At 35.4% G+C, this 21,531-nt stretch overlaps 1 protein-coding gene across 1 annotated transcript in view; it reads left to right on the forward strand.

Annotated features, from left to right (window-relative positions):
- The window catches only part of HTR2C (5-hydroxytryptamine receptor 2C), a 318,127-nt gene that overhangs the window by 150,102 nt on the left and 146,494 nt on the right, over positions 1–21,531 (forward strand). The window lies entirely within an intron of this gene.

The following is a 21,531-nucleotide window of genomic DNA, read 5'->3' on the forward strand; positions in this document are numbered from 1 at the left end:
ACTCTATTGTTCAGTGTTATCTACAATAACAGTTGCCTTATAATGGGACAGAGTCAGAAACACACCATCACCCCTATAATCTGTTTTATATACATAGTACCATCTCTTATACAAAGAAAGTGAAAGAGGCTCACATAAAAAATAAACATATTTTAAGTAACCTTTTTTTAATGTTGGCAAACAAAGTGATTGGCACATAATAAGCTCTCAATAATAGCTATCCTTCATGGAGTCTACAGTTTATGTTTTTACGAAGAGACAGGGGATAAAACATTAATTAGTAATGTATAAATGCAAGGTCACATTACCGCAATAAAATTTAGGTAATGAAATTTTTTATATATTTATTTATTGGTATGTAGGAGATATTTTTATTTATTTATTTTAATTTTATTTTTTCCAGCACAATTTATCCCCCTCTACTGTCCTATTCTCCCTCATCGCTCCCTCTCCTCACAGTAACCACACTGTTGTTCATGTCCATGAATTCTTTCTCTCTCTTTTTTTTCTCTTTTCCCCCCTCAATCACTCCACACACCCCAAGCTTTGATAAATTTGTTTTAGGGAGGTTTTTAATTTTTATTTTCTACCATCTCTATGCCCTATTTATTTTAATCATAATTTTGCATCTAGCTAATATTTATAATGATCAACCAAAATCACTTCTACAAAACTACAAAGAATCTGTGCTAAGTGAAATAAGCCAGTCAGAGAAAGATAAATATCACATGATCTCACTCACTTATGGAATATAATGAACAACATAAATTGATCATCCAGAGACAGAGAATCATTGATCAGAATGTCAAACCTCAGAGGGAAGGTAGGAGAGGGTGGTAAGGGGGAGAGATCAACCAAAGGACTTGTATGCATGCATATAAGTCTAACCAAAGGACACAGACAACAGGGGAGTGAGGGCATGAGTGGGAGGGGTAATGGAGGGATAAGGACACATATGTAATACCTTAATCAATAAAGAAAAAGAAATTAAGAGTAAAAAAAAAAAGAGAATCTGTACTAGGAAACTGGAGAACCCAGTTTGGATTTAATTGCTGATATGCTCATCTCACAAAGGAATGAACTAGACTCCTAGTCCCTGAAGTGTATAATGGGATTGGACTAGAAGGAATGATACTGAAAGTGTACTTTTAAGTTCTCAAATCCTAAAATATAATCTCTCATGAAACATAAAAATTATTTACTCTGTCCTAAATACACAGTGATAATAGATTATATTAATGGACATTTTATAAATAGTATTCTCTGAAAATCTGCTTTTCTTATCTTTATTGTTTTAATGGTACATTAACCTCAAAGCCTAAGTATTTTACCAGCTCAGTAGCATTTTTCCACTCCATGGTGCCAAAATTATGTAAGAAAAGGTTATTAGAATTAATGTGCAACAGAAAGTATACTTTGTCTTTTACTATCTGTTTCATTTTGCCAGTTTGTCCCTTAAGAATATATGGGTGATCAAAAAATGCATTTTCCTAAATCCAAATCTGTTAACACATCCATACCCCCACCCAACAGGAAAGAACAAGAACAATACTACCACTAAATTTAGAGACAAACCAAATTCGAAGTGATCTGTAAGCAGAAAAATAAATAGGAGATCACAATGAACTGTCAGGCTCCTGCCACATGCTGGTGTGTAGAGGAAGGGCAGTTCAGGAAATGCTGCATGAGAGAGAGAGGAGGAAAGTTAGCAGGAAGCTTAAGATTGATGCAAAATCATGCAGAAAAGAAGGTTTACCCTCTGGGGGCTAAAAATAAAATACTTTTCCTCCAACTTTCTAAATTCTTCTAGCTGGGCTAATAATCAAATTAACAATGACAGATAAGCAGGAGGAAATAAAAATTGTAGTATGTGCACAGAGAGAATTCTCATAACCATGGAAATTCCAAAGACAGGAGGCAAAATTGGATATATATGCATTTGGACAAAGGAGAAAAGGAGGGCAATGAGATCTTAGATTTCAAAAATGAGAATGGGCAATTTGCAGGTAGTTAAGGAAGAGCAGAACACACATGGCAGGCAAACTCTTGCTTCAGTGGGACACAGTGGGTGATCTAGCTACCAGGTCCCTACTTGGACCCCTTCCATCTGCCATACTAAATTCAGTTAGGCTAAGGCAAACATCCTAAGATTTCCTTCCTGAAGCAGGCCTTTGCACTGAATTTCTTAGGCAAGAAAGCAGGGGATGGGGGTAAGGGGGTAGGGTGGCAAAGGTTCTTCCTGAGTCATTTATTTCTTAATAAGCCAAAGGCACAGTTTCGGGAGTGACAAAACCTTTGTTTCCTTCAACCTCAAGTATGAAAATTCTCAAGTTTTTCTGGAAGCTCAGCCTTTAGGGAAGTGACTTACAAGTGTGTATTAAGACACAGGAAAGCAGTTTTGGAAAAAGAACTCGGAAATTTAAAAGGGTATTAAAGGAAAGGGAGAGTTGAATATTTTTTTTAAATGCACAATGAAGGGAAACAGAAACAAGAGGGAAAATTTGTCACCCTACATGACCAAGGATGTTAGCTTATAAGGACCAATCAACATTCCCCCCTTCCAGTAAAGAACCATACTTGTCATACTTGTCATATGGAAAGAAGAGGGCGCTCTTGAGCTTAGAAACCAGCCACAAACTGCCAGCCATGTACATACAATTCAAAGATGCAACCAAACTTAATCTATACCAAACAACTACAATAAATATAAATAAAAAAATAAACAATTTAAAAAAATGACAGAGCAGGTGCTCAATAAATATATACTGAATAAATAAATAAAATTCATCAAAATAAAAAAGCAGAACATAAGAATTTTAAAAAGGCATTTGATAAAAAGTTTCACTAATAAAAAATAACCAAGGAAAAGAAAAATACTTCAAAATTAAATTTCCTCAAACAGGCATTTGAAGGTATGAAAAAAAATACCTTGAGGTAGAAACCTAAAAACTAAGAATGAAACAGACAAAAAAATTGGTCAAGCAAAAGTTGATGAACCCAAGACAATAAAATAAAAGAAAAAAGAATAAAATCACATCAGAAATGAATATTAAAGTACCTGAAGAACAATAAATTCATATCAAAACTGAATAAGAAGCATTAAAGCAAAATGAAACAATAGAGAATGAAGGTGAGATAAAGAAAAAGTAAAAGGGGTCAGAATGAAAGTGTTTGAGATGAAAGACTAGAAAAAAGAAATCCACTGTGCATATAATGAGAATTCTTAAAAAGGAAAAAAAAAGGAACAAATTAATATTTAAAACTATAATTTAAGAAAGATTTTCAGAAATAAATGAAAGTCTGAATCTATATATTGATAGGTCCAATCCAGTACCAGAAATTTTACCTGGAACAGTCAACTCTAAGATATATTGAGATATTAGATTTTAAATATAAAGGAAAAATCCTCAGGGATTTCAGGCAAAAATAAAGAATAGTTTAGAAGAGTGATAGAATTATACTAGCTTCACAGTGAGGAGAAAAAATGAAGCAAAGCAACAGCAAAGAAATATTTTTTTAAAAGGTAAAATTGTTTTTGAAAGATATTAAAAAAAAAACAAACAAATGTATAAAGACGGAAAACAGACCATTAGTTTCTAGAGCCTAAAGGCTGACTCCAAAGGAGCATTTACTTTGGTAATATGGAACTCTTCTATATCTTGATTGTGATGCTGATATATATATGTATATGATTTCTCAAAATGTGAACAACCATAAATTCTATTATGCAGATTTTTAAAAGGGTGAATTTTACTGTAGTTAAATTAAACTTTAAATTAAAATATAGAAAAAATTCACCAAGTTTGAAACAAACATTTTACATCCAAACAAGTTTGCCATCAAGATTAAAAACTTTATTTTTTTCCTTTTTTCTTTTAAAACTTTAATTTTTTTAAACTTAGAGAATTCTGAAGCCATAAGCTCTTCTTAAAAAATTGAATAGTGAATGGATTCATCCAAAAGAGAGATGATTGGGGAAACTTCAAAAAGGTTGATGATGAATATTTAATATATTTAATTCTAGAGCTAAGACAAAAACAAAAGTTTTATAAAGGCAGAATACCACTGTTATATAATATATATTATTTGTTACATACTCTATAAAATTAGAAACAATGTAATTAAAAATTGGGTGAAGAGGAAAAAGTAAGTATAATAATCAAAAGGTAGGAGTTAAATAATATAAAAAAACTGACAAACCAGAAAGTAATCTATATCGATATCTATATATCTATATCTATATATCTATATCTATCTATATATTTATATCTATATCTATATCTGTATATCTATCTATCTATATCTATATATTTATATCTATATCTATATCTATATCTATATCTATATCTATATCTATATCTATATCTAGCTAATATGCCGTGTCCCCTCAGGGGTTTGACCAGGAGACCGGGAGTTCGATCTCCCTCTATGATGTGCACTGACCACCAGGGGGTGGCACGGAACAAAGGAAGGCCCCATCCAGCAGCCAGCAGCTGGGGAAGGAAGGCCCCAGTCGGCAGCCAGAAGGCCCCGATGAGCCCTGATCGCCAAACAGGCCTAGGGACCCTACCTGTACACGATTTGCATGCACTGGGCCTCTAGTAGATTTAATAAGAAAACATGGGTCGAAGAATATTAAACATGATATAAATAGAATTTAGAGATGGAAAAAGATATAGGGGGAATAAATGGTGATGAAAAAAAATTTAAATAAAGAGAAAATGAAAAATAAATTAAATAAAATATGAAATTAAGTTAACCACTATAGCAAAATTACAAATCTTCCTAAAATCAAAAGATATATAATTAGCAGAAGACAAAAAAAAATTATTTCTTCAAACAGGTCTTCTATTCTTTGCTCAGCTTCCTGTCCTTCTAGCACCCCTATTATGCAGATGTTGTTTCATTTCAAGTTGTCCCAAAGCTCCCTTAGACCCTCCTCCTGTTATTTAATTTTTTTTCTAGTTGCTGTTCTGTCTAGGTGTTATTTTTCTACTTTGTCTTCTAATTTGCTGATTTGGTCCTCAGCTTCTTCTAGTCAGTGGTTGCCAGCCTTTCGGACCTCACGGACCACCAGTGGTCTGCAGACCACCAGTTGGTGACCGCTGTTCTAGTCTACTGTTGAAACATTCCATTGTGTTCTTTATTGCAGTTATGTGATTCTTCATTTCCTCTTGATTCTTATTCATGGTGACATTCTCATTCAGCTTCTTATAATTCTCATTGAGTTGTGTGTACTTGTCATCCAGAAGTTTGAGCATCCTTATAGCCATTACTCTGAATTCTTTCTCTGACAAATTACTTGCCTTCATTTCATTTAATTCCTTTTCTGGTAAGTCCTCTTTTTCTTTCTTTTGGGGATTGTTTCTTTGTCTAGCCAATTTTGCTGTCCCATTATAATAGTTTCTATGTCTTAGATCCAATTGTTATGCCACCCAGGTTCTTTTGGGGGTGGTCATATGTAGTCAGTGATTTGTGGGACCCAGTGGGGCAGTCTCTCTTGAGTTATTTGGGTTCTCCTGAGGTAATTGGGTCTTGAATGTTAGTTGCTCATTCATGAATGAAGTCTCCTCACAGGTTGTCTGACAATGTGACTCACCCCCCGCCTCATTGTGCAAGCTGTTGTGGATGTGCTAATAGTTCCAGCTCTTGTGGCAAGTGTTGCCTGCAGTCTCATTGGCATGCAGCTCAATGTGGGGTCTCAGAGTCCACGGGCTGGGTGGTGAAGATCCCTGGGCTGTAGCTGGTTAATTGTGGCTCTGGCTGGTGTGGCTTGACTCTTGATGGGGTGGTGTCACTCTGTGAATCACTGCAAGGGTCCCAGAGCCCTGAATGGGGGGCAGGCATCCCAGAGTCTGCAGGTGAGGCAATAGGACTCTGGCCAGTGAGGCTTCACTTGAGGGCCCAGGAGCCAGCAGCAGAGGGGCTGCAGTTGGAGTCTGAGGTCTTCTTTTGAAGCAGCATGCCCTTGACTGGAGAGGCACACACTCAGCAACTCACTGAGGGGCCAAGGACCCAGCAGTCAGGGAGGCGGAAGTTGCAGGGACTGCAACTGAAGCAGTGCACCCTTGGCTGGAGAGGCCAGGAGGTGGGAATGAGACTAGTGCAACCTCTGGAAAACAGTTTGGAGTTTCCTCAAAAATTTAAAAATGGGACTCCCATTTGATCCAGTGATTCCACTTCTAGGACTATATCCCAAGAATTCAGAAACGCCCATCAGAAAGAATGTATGCACCCCTATGTTCATAGCAGCACAATTACAATAGCTAAGATTTGGAAACAACCTAAGTGCCCATCAGCAGATGAATAGATTAAAAAGCTATGGTACATCTATACAATGGAATACTATGCAGCTATAAAAAATAAAGAACTCTTACCATTTGCAGTAGCATGGATGGGCCAAGAGAGCATTATGCTAAGTGAAATAAGCCAGTCCAAGAAAGATAAATATCACATGGTCTCACTCATATGTGGAATTTAATGAACAACATAAACTGATGAATAAAAATAGACCCAGAGACATAGAAACATGAAACAGACTGTCAAACCTCAGAGGAAAGGCAGGGGAGGGTGTGTGTGTGTGGGGAGAAGAGATCAACCAATGAACTCATATGCTTATATGCATACACATAGACACAGACAGTAGGGTAGTGAAGGCTTGCGGGGGGGAAGAGGCAATGGGGAAAAAAGGACATATGTAATACTTTCAACAATAAAGATTTATTTAAAAAGAAAACAAGTAGAGGAAGAAACATAATAAAATATGTTCTCAACATTATAACATGATGTAATATGACAGTTGAAAACAGTAATGGCAATATCAGTAATAGCAATAAACTTGAGTGAATCTAAGTCACTCTTAAAAATAAAATATTTTCAATTTGGCTTACAATAAAAAGATCCAACTATGTTCTATATATAGGAAGAACTCTTAAAACAGTGATTCATAATGGCTAAAAATAAAGATATGGACAAAAGTACATCAAGCAAGTGGATACAATAGGAAAACAGTAATTGTGATCTTGATATGTAAATTTCAGGTGGAAAGAGCAGTAAGAGTCAAAAAGAAGGATGCTTTTTAAAAACAATAACAAAAAGGGATACTTATTTGTTATTTAAAAAAATCAATTAACAACAAAACTATAGCAATTAAGAATATCTAAGCCCCCAAAACACAGCATGACCTTATAAAGCAAAACTGAAGAACATGGGAGGATACATTTATGTGGATATATTCTACTACTGTGAGATTTTAACACATCATACTCAGCATATGTGATTTATATTATATTCATCTGTCTATGGACATTTAGGGAGTTTCCACATCTTGGTTTTTGTGAATAGTGCTGCAAGGAACTTAGACTTGCTAATATCTCTTCAAGATTCTTATTTCAATTCTTTTGGATAGATACACAGAAGTGAGATTGCTGGATCATACGATAGTTCTATTTTTAATTTTTGAAGACGTTCCATACTATTTTCCATCGCAGCATCACCATACTATATCCCCACCCACAGAGTACAAGGGTGCCCTTTTTCCATATCCACGCCAACACATGTTGCTTGTTCATTTATTGATGATAGCCACCCTGACAAGTTTGAGGTGATATCTCATTGTGATTTTGATGTATATTTCTCTGATGATTAGTGATGTTGTACACCTTTTTCTATGCGTATTGGCCATTTGTATATCATCTTTGCAGAAATGTCTATTTAAGTGCATTGCCCATTTTAAAATTAGGTTATTCTTGCTGTTTTTAAATGAGTTATATGACTTATTATTTTGGAGATTAACCCTTTATCATATATATGGTTTGCAAATATTTTCTCACATTGCCTTTTTGCTCTGTTGATGGCTTCCTTTGCTCTGTAGAAGCTTTTTGGTTACTTTGATATAGTCCCACTATTTTTGTGTCATATCCATGAAATCATTGCCAAGACCAGAGCCATAAGGATCTATTATTATTATTATTATTATTATTATTATCATTATTATTATCATCATCATCATTATATTAATATATTTTTATTGTTTTCAGAGAGGAAGGGAGAAGGGAGAGAGAGATAGAAACATCAATGATGACAGAGAATCATTAACTGGCTGCCTCCTGCGCACCCCCTACTAAGGATCGAGCCCGCAGCACAGACATGTGCCCTTGACTGGAGCTGAATCTGGGAACATTCAGTCCACAGGCCGACATTCTATCCACTGAGCCCAACTGACAAGGGCTCCCCTATTATTTCTTCTAGAAGTTTTACAGTTTTAGGTCATATATTTAAGTATGTTGGACATTTAGCTTACAAGATGTTTTATGGAGTTAGACGTGTTGCTTTAAAGTTAATTTGGAAATTTAAACATGCAAGAATAGGTTGAAACATAAAAGTTATGAAAGGGGATTAGCCCTGTGAGATATTTAACATATTAGAAAGTATAATTAAAAGAGTGGATCATTGGACCATACACAGAAAAACCAGAGAGTAGGATAAAAAATCTGAAACAGATTCAAGTATAAATGGATATTTAATATATGATAAAAGTGTCATTTCAAATCACTGGGAAATGTTGGCCATCAACTATATAGTCATTTTATAAAAGATGAAATTAGATTTTACCATATACCAAATACAAAATCTCTAAATGGATCATAGATCTAATTTAAAAAATAAAACCACACAAATATCAAAGGAAAAGAAAGGTTAATTCATCTATAACCTAGCTGTATGGAAAGGATTTTTAACAATGACTCAAAATTCAGATGTAATAAAATAAAAGGTTGACATCTTTGGCATTGAAATAATAATTACAAAAATACATGGCAAAAATACCAAAAACCAAGTTCAAAGATAAATAAATTCATTAAAAATATTTGCAACATATATTATAGGTAAAGGGCTAATATCTCTAATATATAAAGAGTTTTTTAAAGCTAAGGAAAAATACAACACAAAAATTTTTAAAATGTGCTAAAGATATGAGTAGGCAATTTGTGAATTTTATATACTAGTATTTTAAAACATTTGTGAATATTTAAATTATGTATACACATTTACATATACAGCCAAATATATAACTGCTTAATTTTAATCATACGAGAAATACAAGATAAATGACACTATGATACCATTTTTTATCTCTCAGATTGGCAAAATTTTAAAAGCTAGAACTGATAAATTATTTGAGCAAGATTGCATGATACAAGATCAACACACAGAAGTCAATCACATTTTTAGATTAACAATGACCACGTGAAAGCTAAAATTAAAATTCAATGTTGCTTACAATTGCTCAAAATAAAATAAAATACTCAGGTCTTAATATAATAAAACATGTACTGTATTTGTACACCTAACATTACAAAGTGTGATGATAGAAATCAAAGATCCAAGTAAATCAGGAGACACTGTATTCATAGATTGGAAGACTCATCCTCCTAAAAATGTTAGTTATTCCTATAATAATTTGCTAGGTCTGCTATTGCAAAGTACCATAAACTGGGTGGCTAAAACAACAGGAATTTATTTTCTCATAGTTGTGGAGGTTAGAAGTTGGAGGACAAGGAATTAGCGGGGTTGGTTTCTACTGAGGCCTCTCTTCTTGGCTTGCAGATGGCTTCCTTCTAGCTGTGTCCTCACCAGGTCTTTTCTTTTACTGTCTGTATTGAGATCTCCTCTTCTTAAGGGCACCAGTTATATTGGATTAGGACCCAGCCGAATAACCTCATTTTAACTTAATTACATACGTATACACATAAACCTGTACACTGATGTTTATAGCAGCTTCATTCATAATAGCCCCAAGCAGAAGACCACATTCACTGGGTAAATGGCTAAACAAACTGATACATCAGTGCCATGGAATACTACTAAGCAATAAAAAAATGGCTATTGATTCACATAACACCCTAGATCAGTGGTTCTCAACCTTGGCTGCACATTAGAATCACCTGGGAATATTTTTAAAATCCTGATTTTTGGACCTCATCCTCCGGAAATTCTGTTTCTTTGTTATGGGGTGGGGCCACAACATTAGTAACAAAGAAACAGAATTTCCGGAGGATGAGGTCCAGAAATCAGGATTTTAAAAATATTCCCAGGTGATTCTAATGTGCAGCCAAGGTTGAGAACCACTGCCCTAGATGATTCTCCAGAGAATTATTCTGAGGTAAAAATGCCAATCCCAAAAGATCACATGCTATAGGCTTCCATTATATATATAGCATTCTTTACTTGAACAAATTATATAAATAGAGAACATATTAATGGCTTTCAAGGTTTATGATTGGGATGCCAGGGGAGGGAAGTGGATTTGGTTATAAAAGGGGGAACAAGAGGAATCCATGCAGTGATGGAAATGTTCTATATTTTAATTAGGTCAATGTCAATATCCTGGTTGTGATGTTTTACTATAGTTTAATATGTTACTATTGGAAAAAACTGGGTAAAGGACACTTCTGATCTCCATGTATTATTTTTTACACCTAACTGCATGTAAAAATACAGTTATCTCAAAATTAAAAGTTTAATTTTGAAATGTATATGTAAGGCATACATAAATTTTGAAGCATTTAGACTTATTTCACAGTAGGACCTAGAACTACCCATCTCTTGGGTGATCTTGATATAGCTAGTGAAGAATAACGTATATAAAATATAAATGTATATAATAACACATATAATATTTAAGGTATAAAACATAAATGTAGGTTGCAGAAAGTGGATAGGTATACAAAATTGATATTATTTTAGATTAGATACTTCAGTAAGGACTACGTTTATCCTTAAAGTCATAGAAAATTAAAAACAATTGAACTAGCCTGGCTGGTGTGCCTCAGTGGTTGAATGTCAACCCTTGAACCAAGAGATCACTGGCTCAATCCTGGTCAGAGCACATGCACGGGCTGCAGGCTCAACCCCCAGTAGGGGGCGTGCAGGAAGCAGCCAATCTATGAGTCCCTCTCATCATTGATGTTTCTTTCTATTCTTCTCATTTCCTCTCTCTATAAAAAAAATCGATAAAAATATGTTTAAAAAGATAGTGCCTGACTACAAACTCAATTTGATAGTCCATGGTGATGACACTAAAAAAATTTGCCTAGTTAAAAAAATCTCTCAATATTTATGTTCACCAGCAGAAATTTATTTTTCCTCACCTGCTTAAAATCACCAATTTATTGATATTAAGTAGTTAAAATCTTTCTAGTTAAAATTGCAACAGAATAATTTTATATTCTACAATTTCAATTTGCAGTCATAATTTTAGAATTTGTCAGTAAATTATACCCAGCCTTAACATTTCCATTAGCATGTATTAGAAAACCAGTTGTCCTTGCCCTTCCTATTTTCCTGCCAGTTTGACAAGATTCCTACAAATGAGTAGATGTGTGCTACCAACAATGTAGAACTATACCAACTCAAATATTCCTTCTGATAGCCATGCTTTCTTTCCAAACAAGAACATATTTATAATTCATTTGAAGTCTATGCCGTCCATAATCTGTATAAAAGTGAATTCTAAGCTATTTGTTAAGGGAATACATTATCTATTTAATGGTCTTTATTTTTATTGAGAGGAAATACTTTTTCAGAAATCAAACACCACACAAATTATATACAACCATATTAATAGAATAAAGCAAGTAAACATCAAATAATTCTTTTTAAGATTTTTAAAATTATAATATTTTGCTTATCTTCCTAAAGTAGGAATGTGTGCAATAATTACCTAAATAGTCAATGTGGATTCTTTGAGAAGGTAAGTGTATTTGGGATTGTTCCTCTGTTCGCTTGAGTCAAGAAATCTGTTCATTAGAAATAATTCTGGTAGCTAAAACTCCTGTGGAAGTTATAAAAGGATTAGTTGTTATAAAAACATATATGATTGTTTATATATGAATGATATTAACCAACTGCTTACGTATATTCATGAGAATTTAAAAGGATTTGGAAGAAGAACTAAAATTGTTGTCTATTAACTCTATAAGGCACTAGAGTACAATCACTGCATTTTATCTTCAAATTCATAAAAAGCTATCATTAATTGAAAACATACTATTTTCCAGGTATTCTGTGAAGAATTTTGTGTGTATTAGCTCATTAACTCATTCAATCCTCATAAAACAATAGACATGATTATTTTTATATTTTTAAGATGAAGAAACAAATGTTTAGAGAAGGTAAGTAATGTATTTAAGGCTTCAGAATTTATTAGTGCTATACCCAACCATTAAACACAGGCCAAACGAACACCAATGCCTTCTTCTTTTTTTCTTTTCTTCTTTTTTATTGTATAATTAACATGCAAAAAATTACACACATTTAAAGGTACACATTGATATATGTAAACACCCCTGAAATCATTACCACAATCAAGATAAACAACATATCTTCACCCACAAAAACTTCCTCTGGTGCCTTTGTCCTCTTATCCCCAGCCTGTCAATTGTCACCTCATTCTTAATCACTGTTTCATGCTACATGTCACTTAGAACGCTTTTTTCCAAGAAGAACTGTACTCAGAGCATAGAGCTGCTAAAATTAGCTGCCTATATATTTTACAAGATTAATATATATGATGGTGAATGCTCTTTTGAATTTAATTATTTCATTAAAATGGAATATATGCTTATAAGCTAAGTCTTCCTCCATTTTACCTTCATTTCTTTCGTAGAATTCCTTAAACTAATTCCCTTTTACTAGAGATGTACACCTTTGAGTGAAAAATAAACATTGTCCAACTCAAGCTCCAGAAATACATTTGAGAATAGAGTATTTGGGAATATATAAAGAAATTATAGCCCCACCCTCATATTTACCACTGTCAACATGAGCATTTTCGGAGTTCCATCAAAAGTCATTTAATGGACTCCAAGTTATCCTAAATATTCTGGAAAAGCTTATAGTTTTCAGAAATAAACATATGACAAAAAGAATCTCTGATTTCTTTGAATTATTTAACAAATAGCAGAAGGCAATCTTCTCGCACATATAAAACATCCCCAAAATTGATATACCTAGAGTTTATTCTCAAAATAAAATAATTTTCTTATTTGTGTAAATATGTAAATTTGTGTAAATTCCTAAATAAATTATATATTAAGCTCTAGGGCATTGATACTTAGTGTTCACCTAAACCAGAGGTCAGGACCTGGCAGCTATTTATTTGACTTCTGCCTGCAGGTGAGTTTTGTTTTTGCCTAGCCAATGATTTTTAAACTTTGTAACTTGAATATCTTAAAGTGTGTAGGTTCCATCTTTGCTATGTTTTCTACCACTCCCCCCTCCTTTTTTTACAACCTTTCTGCCTTACTCACTGATATTACCTACATTGTCCTTAAAAGGTCTCACAGCTTGTGTGCACAAAAGAGACAACCTTGATATTGACATGCTAAAGTCACTAGCTTATTATCCCTATGTTTTTACAAAGTTACTCCAGTCCTCTAGAAAAATATACAACCCCAGGACTTGTCTCCCATGTGATCATGAATAAACCCGTTTGCATCATGCACTGCTGCAACTGTTCTGGGCTTTCATCAAGCACAGATGTATCCACCATTACCTGCCACCATTCACTGTATCTGTTGATTATCCATCATTTGCCACTGGGCATCCATCTTGTGCCACTGGGTATACATCATCATTTGCTGGGCATCCGCTGAGTACCGCCATGTCTGTTGGGCATCCACAATCTTCCACCAGGCTTTGTGGTCTCTACTGATGCTCTGCCATTTCACCATGAGTGCCTTCCATGAGCATGCTGCTTACCTGTTTTGGATGTTGTTACCTGGTGCTGCCAAAGCTATAATCCCTCAAGATATCACATGGTGCTGTATTTGCTCCAGTCTTTATTGTACTTAGGTTCCTTGTGAAAATTAGGAACATATGCCTCCATAACTACGGCATGTTTTGTTATTTAAAGGTTGAAAAGCAATGCTTGTCCTTGCTCCCTTCACAGAATGCCTCTATATAACAAACAACTTTTGATTTTGTTTTCCTTTTTTACTTATCCTTGTCTACCCAGGGTTTACACATGCTATAGGCCTGATTTAGAGTTTCTTTACTGATACCTTAATTCTTGTCCTCAGCCCTCCACACAAAAAACATCTCTATGATAGACTAAGCAGTGACCTTATTTGTCTTGTGTACTTGTATACACCAAACATTTACCCCTGTCTCTGGCTTTTTTTTAATGAATAAATGAAGGTGTCCTTACCTCTTGTAAATCCATTTATGAGATTAGACTAGTAGCCCTGCACACAAATCCATGTGCCAGTAGCTCTCTGCAGGGCCTGGCTGCTCTGTGCCCACTGCCCAGAGGCTCTCCACAGCCCAGAGGCCCATCCATGCTCTGGCCTGGCCAAAGGCCCATCCACGACCGGGCGTGGAATGCTTGCCTTGTTGCTAGGGCGATGACACAAACATTCCCTGCCCCCCGCCTCTCTGTGCCCACTGCCCAGAGGCCCTCTGTGGCCAGGGTGGAATGCTTGCCTCATTACCACGGCTATGAAGCAAGCATTCTGCCAGGCTGCTCAAGCTGCCCGCTCTCAGCAGACCCCCACTGGGGACTGGGGGACTCTGGAGGGGCTGAGAGGACTGGGCGCTACCATCTTGTGGCTATGGGCACCACCATCTTCGTGACAGAGTGACAGTTAATTCGCATGTTACCATCTTATTAGATAGGATACTTGGGATTTCCTAGCCACATACATCTAGACCTGTGAATCTTTACTTTTTGGTTCAGATGTCTTCTCCCAATATTTTCTTTCCCTCTTCCAATATACATAATTATTTCACTGCAAGCTTTTTACACTAAGAAAAAAAATGATTTTCCAAGTAATTTTTTTAATCCTCACCTGAGGATGTGAGTATTTAGAGAGAGAGGGAGAGAGAGAGGGAGAGAGAGATTACATCAATTGGTTGCCTTCCATATGTTCCCATACAGTGGATCAAAACCCCAATCTAGGTATGTGTCCTGACTGGGAATAAAACCTGGAACCTTTCAGTATATGGGACAATGATCCAACCAACTGAGCCACACCATCCAGGGCTTTTCCAGGTAATTTTTAATTTTAAGTATAAAAAGGAAGAATGGTACTCAGTATATTTACAGAAAATTATAGTGACATATATTAAGAATACAGTCCAGAGGTCCTGGTTCTTGTTTTAGCTCTAGAGTCTACTATCTCGTTATTCTTTGTCCTTTATTGTTCTTCTTTGTTCCTTAGGGACATACAACTTCTGCAAATTAATTACTGCTTTAACTCTTCTATAAATTCACAAAACAAATTTATAATGTAATTTTAGTTAACATTCCAGTTCTACCTGCAAAAGTTATTTCACTAAAGGTAGATAGGCAACACTGTCTCAGTTAAATAATAATTAACAGCTAACTATATGCTTGTATAATGCCAAGCCCTGATGGTAAGGAAGGTGATAATTAATAATAATAATAATAATAATAATAATAATAGCTGACTTTAATTAAACACTGTATGAGAGAGAAAACTGTCCTCTACATTCTTTTTAAAAATATATATATATATTTTATTGATATTTTACAGAGAAGAAGGGAAAGGGAGAGAGAGTTAGAAACATCAATGAGAGAGAGAGAAACATCGATCAGCTGCCTCTTGCACATCTCCTACTGGGGATGTGCCCGCAACCAAGGTACATGCCCTTGACTGGAATCGAACCCGGGACCCTTCAGTCCGCAGGCCAATGCTCTATCCACTGAGCCAAACCAGTTAGGGCTGTCCTCCACATTCTTAAATTCAGTGCCAGAGCCAAAGACAAAATAACAGGATATATATATACTAGGACCTTCATAAAATGAAGTGAAGAGCCAAAGAAACAGACCCAGGGGCTGATATGCCATTTTAACAAAGAGCAATAAATAGTGGAGAAGTGACAAGACACAGGAAAAGGGATTTGGGTTTCAAGGGGTGGTAAATTGCGGGAGAGTAAATACATGGGGAAATAACCAGAAGATAAAGGTTTGTTATGCAAGCTCAATCATGTGTGGTGTCTGGGTGATAAGTGTGTCTCCAGAGATTGAGTCATTCTTTTCTTCCTGGTACTGAGGGAGAGACACTTTCACAGAAGGATATATGTACCTTGCCTTTGAACAGAATGGGGGAGAGTAGAGAGCTTTTGTAATATCTGCTGTTTCTCAATTGGTTTAAGCTAAAAATAATTCTTATGCCAAAGTGGCCTATTGCGGGGTGGCATACTCTGACCCCATCAGCACTTACTCTTTGCCTATTATCTCATTTAATCCTCATAACCAACATGCAGGGAGAACTTAATTTTATTTTATTTTATTTTACTTTAGAGATGAAGAAAAGTGAAGCAGAAAATTTTACCTAATTTAGAGCCACAAAGGACTAATATCATTCCTCACTTAGATCTCTGATATCAAGAACTCCATTGTCCCAGCTAGTTGGACTGGTTTTTGTGCCACTTAAACCAAATACTGCTTTGTGCTTCTTGATTTGATATGGCTCTAGAGACACATAGAGTAGCATAACTAAGAAAATAACCTCTTGCATATACAAAAATAATTTCTCCAAACTCTACAATGATAATACTAGTTAACAGTTATTGTACACTTGCTAGTGCTACACATAATCCTAGTTCATAGACACTCTTAGAACTATGGCTTTGCTCAAAGGAATTCCATTTCTGTGCATTTCAGACTCTATTAACATCCCCTTAAGACACTGAGTCTATAGACCCAGGTCTCAGTGCCTTTGTGACCTTGTAATGAGAAAATGAAATTAAGAAGAAGTGGATGAGGGGCATGATATACCTTCAAACAATTGAAGGATTTTTATGCTCATATGGTTCCAAAAGATGAGAGCAAGATAAATAATAAAAAGCTATATAAAAAAGCAGATTTGGCTTCAGTAAAAATGGTCTTTATTGATGAAGACCTCTTTCTAGGACCGGAATCACCCCAGTGCTGGAGGTCATATAAAAATTTTCTTCTTTGAATAGGAAGTTGAACTAGGATATTTTTCAGGGTTTCTTCTATCTTAAGATTTTATAATTAAGTTTCCTACTGTTGTCACTTTGAAAAAGTTACTTAGAGTCTGAAATTATCATTAGAGAGGTAGAAGTGAAGTTGTTGCCCCTTATCCGCAGTTTCACATTCTGTAGTTTTACTTACATGTAGTCAACCGTGGTCCAAAAGCATTACATGGAAATTTCCAGAAATAAACAATTAATAGGTTTTTTAAAAAATATATTTTATTGATTCTTTACAGAGAGGAAAGGAGAGGGATAGAGAGTTAGAAACACCGATGAGAGAGAAACATCGACCAGCTGCCTCCTGCACACCCGCTACTGGGGATGTGCCCGCAACCAAGGTACATGCTCTTGACTGGAATCGAACCTGGGACCCTTGAATCCGCAGGCCTACGCTCTATCCACCAAGCCAAACCGGTTAGGGCAATAGGTTTTATATTATGATAAAATCTTGTGCTTTCTCGCTTTGTGCAGCCCAGGACCTGAATCATTCCTTTGTATAGCCTATGCACACAGTATACACTCCTACACATTAGTCACTTAGCCACTGTCTCGGTTATCAGATCAACTGTCAAGGTATCACAGTATTTGTGTTCAAGTAACCCTTATTTTACTTAATATTACCCCCAAAGCACAAGAGTGATGATGCTGGCAATTCAGATATGCCAAAGAGAGGCTGTAAAGTGCTTACTTTAAGTAAAAAGACATGTATATATAGGAAAAAGTGTAGAACATACAGAGTTTGCTACTATCTATAATTTCAGGCATCTACTTATAGTCTTGGAGCATATTCCTCACAGATAAGAGGGGACAAGTATATAGTGTCTTTGTGAATGATAGGTAGAAGAAAAGAAAAATTACATTTTATACAACAGGGTTACATTTCACATGTTCTTTTGTGTGCCATGATCTTATAATCAATTTGATTAGTCCCAGTAAGATCCCCTTAGATGAAAAACTTATTCATTAATTATATATTATTTTAATACTCAAAAGACCTTTTATCTCTTGTTACCATCTTCGCAAACATAAAAGAAAAATTGTGTAGAATTAATGGGCTATATATACATAACAATCACTCTTAGACATTATAAAATGAATAAGAATAGCCTACTTAGCCCCGGTTTCAGAAGACAGTAATTCAATCTTGAAAGCTCTCATATGCTAAGTAGAATCTCTTACTACTATGAATCCTAACTGTCCTCATTTATCTCTATGTACTTCCAACAGAGTGCTTGATCTGTGTAGTATCTGGGCCCTTGGGCTAATTGTTAAACATTTCTATATTAGAAGTGCTGAAATTTGTGTTCCAAGTAAAAGATCAAACATCTAAAATCTTTACACTCTAATTTTTCTGCATTCAAAATATAGCAAAGGCAAGCTGTGCACCTTCAGTCAACACGCAGTCCAGGTCAAATAAGATTTTTTCAATGTGAATTTTCTCACGAAAAATATGTAATAAAATAAGTGGAGATAGAATTTTAATTACTAGCCTACTTATATTTATATTGGTTCTTTAATTACACATCAAGGATCTTTAGGGAAGTGTGTACAATTGCAAATTAGCCCAAGACATTGGAGTTTATTTATTGTTGTTTTCTATATAATTATAGAATCACATCATCTGTGGATCTTAACCCTATTCAGAATGAAGTAGAGAAGGAAGATTTCTGAATTAGTACTTGGAATACACATAGAAGAACTAATTCAGGCCATATTTTTAGAGGAAACACTTTCCTTATTGTAGATCAAGATCATTTTTGGAACCCAAAAGAAGTTTACTAGGTAACAAAAAACATATTTTCTCCTAAGAATTATGTAAGAAAAAAAAAACCTTGAAGTGGAACGCAAAGAAAGACATTTAAGTTTCACTAAGCACTTACTTATTTTTCTATTTTACTCTCATATACTCTTAGCTTAATATCTCCTTCATATTTGTAGGAAGAAAATACTTTTTGGTTTTCCTATTTTAGGAACAAGTACAGAGAAGGAAGCTAAATATAGGGTGTCCCCAAAAATGTATACACACACTTTGAATAATTATAAAAGCAGTGTTTATTAAAATCCATTTCATTTTCAAAATTGAGCTATCACCTATTAAAGTGTGTATACATTTTTCGGAGGATACCCTGTGTACTATTGCACTAATAGCTGAAGTTAACTCATGTATTTAATTTCAAGTAGAAAATATATTCAAAATAGAGCATAGGAGACTAATGAAAAGTAAATTCCATATGTTTATGTTCTTAGAAATATTTCTCATGACGAGAGAGAGTGAAGTCTCTAATTTTCAATTCCTCAAAAGCCTAAGATTGGAATCTCTGTATATACGTGAATTTTACCAGGGAGTGGCACATAAAAACCATTGTAATTAACCCCATGTTCTCTAAAAGGGAAAAATGGAGTGAAAAATATAGTTAACAAATTATTTCCACTAAACATTGCAATATAGTTGCTTAGGTACCAATAAAAAGAAAATTGTTTAATAGAAATATATATTTAAAAGCTAAATATATATCAGTTAATTCTATACATATTTAAATTTTTATACTTTCATGTCTTTAGCTCCAATTCTAAGAAATCCTGTGTTTTAACTAGATCTTTTTTTATCAAATGATGCTTAAGTAATTCCATATTAATATTGTTATTTGGGGCAAGTTCAAGGATATCTCTAAGAATTAGATTCTCCTTTAAGAATGACTAGATTTTATTGTGTAAATATCATCCTAAGTACTTTATTTTAACCTACATTATCTCACTTAGCATATATTTTATTGGTATTTGTGATTATTAATGAACTAGAGGCACGGTGCATGAAATTTGTGCATTGGGGAGGTGTCCTTCAGCTCAGGCTGCACACTGTCACAATCCGGGACTGCTGGCTCCCAAATGCTTGCCTGCCTGCCTGCCTGATTGCCCCTAACCGCTTCTGCCTGCCAGCCTGATCACCCCCTAACCACTCCCCTGTAGGCCTGATTGATGCCTAACTGCTCCCCTGCAGGCCTGGTGCCCCCCAACTACCCTCCCCTGCCGGCCTGGTACTCCCAACTGCCTTACCCTGCTGACCTGTTCACCCCCAACTGCTCTCCCTTGCTGGCCATCTTGTGGCAGCTATCTTGTGACCACATGGGGGCAGCCATCTTGTGCAAGGGTGTGATAGTCAATTTGCATATTACCTCTTTATTATATAGGATGAAAGAGAAATATTTAGTAAACTGCAAATCTCAATACAATTTTAAGATACTATTTTTAGTATTACATTGAACCAAGCATATGAAAACATAAACTATATTTCCATATCTACCAAGACAAATCTTTTAGAAGTATTTTGCTGGTTATAATATAATTAGAGGCCTGATGCACAAAGATTCATGCAAGAATAGGCCTTCTTTCCCCTGGCTGCCAGCGTCAGCTTCCCTCCAGCACCCGGGACCTGGGCCTTCACTCTGGCCACCACCTTCCTCCTTCGCTCCAGGACGAAACCGCCTTCCACCTTCGCTCCAGCCCTGCCACTCTCCTGTAGCTCCCTCCACCCCCCACCCCTCCCACCTCATAGCAAGCGTCCCCAGTCAGCCGTCGCCATTTTGTCATGTCAATTTGCATATTCCCTCCTTATTGGCTGTGTGCACAGCCATTTTGTCATGGAGTGATGGTCAATTTGCATGTCCCATCTTTATTAGATAGGATGTATTTATTCAGTTTAATTATAATAAAGTAAGGTAAACATCTTGTAGTTTAAGTACACTAGGAAAATTAAATGAACACTTCACCAAAGCTTATTTCATTTCAAAATATAAAAACAATTTTGGCCCAGCTGGTGTGCCTCAGTGGTTGAGCATCAACTATGAACCAGGAGGTCACAGTTGGATTCCAGGTCATGGCACAAGCCTGGCTTGTGGTTCAGTCCCCAGTGGAGGGCATGCAGGAGGCAGCTGATCCATGATTCTCTCTCATCATTGACACTGCCTTCTCTCTCTCTCCCTCTCCCTTCCTCTCTCTTAAAATCAATAATATATAAAGACAATTTTAAAGACAACATTTCACAAATATTTTTAACATGCAATACTTTCACAAATTACTCAATTAACTTTTACTGTGTCTTATTCTTCTAAAAGTTTTCTTTTTAGTCATAATGTTATTTTACACATAATCAGTAAAATCTAATTAAATTAGTTATATAAATGACTGAATGAAAGAAGAGAAATGTAGTGAAGGAATCTAAGACTGTATTTATTTCTGATGTGAAATATTATGACAGTGTAATTAAGTACTGTCCAATTTTTACTGTGAAGTAAATAAAAAAAAACACAAAAAATATTGCACATGTCATTAATATGACACTTGTAGCCCTACCCGATGTTCTCTTGCAGTTTTTTTTAGACATGTGTTAGGATTACTTGGGGGGAAAAGGACAATTTGACAGTTCACAATGGTGATAGTTAATAGGAAAAATGAGAATACAGAAAGGAAAATTAGAACAACAAAATTAAACCTAAACTCACCTTACCT

Source organism: Myotis nattereri (assembly GCF_964212035.1).
Source record: "Myotis nattereri genome assembly, chromosome: X".
NCBI lineage: Eukaryota > Metazoa > Chordata > Mammalia > Chiroptera > Vespertilionidae > Myotis > Myotis nattereri.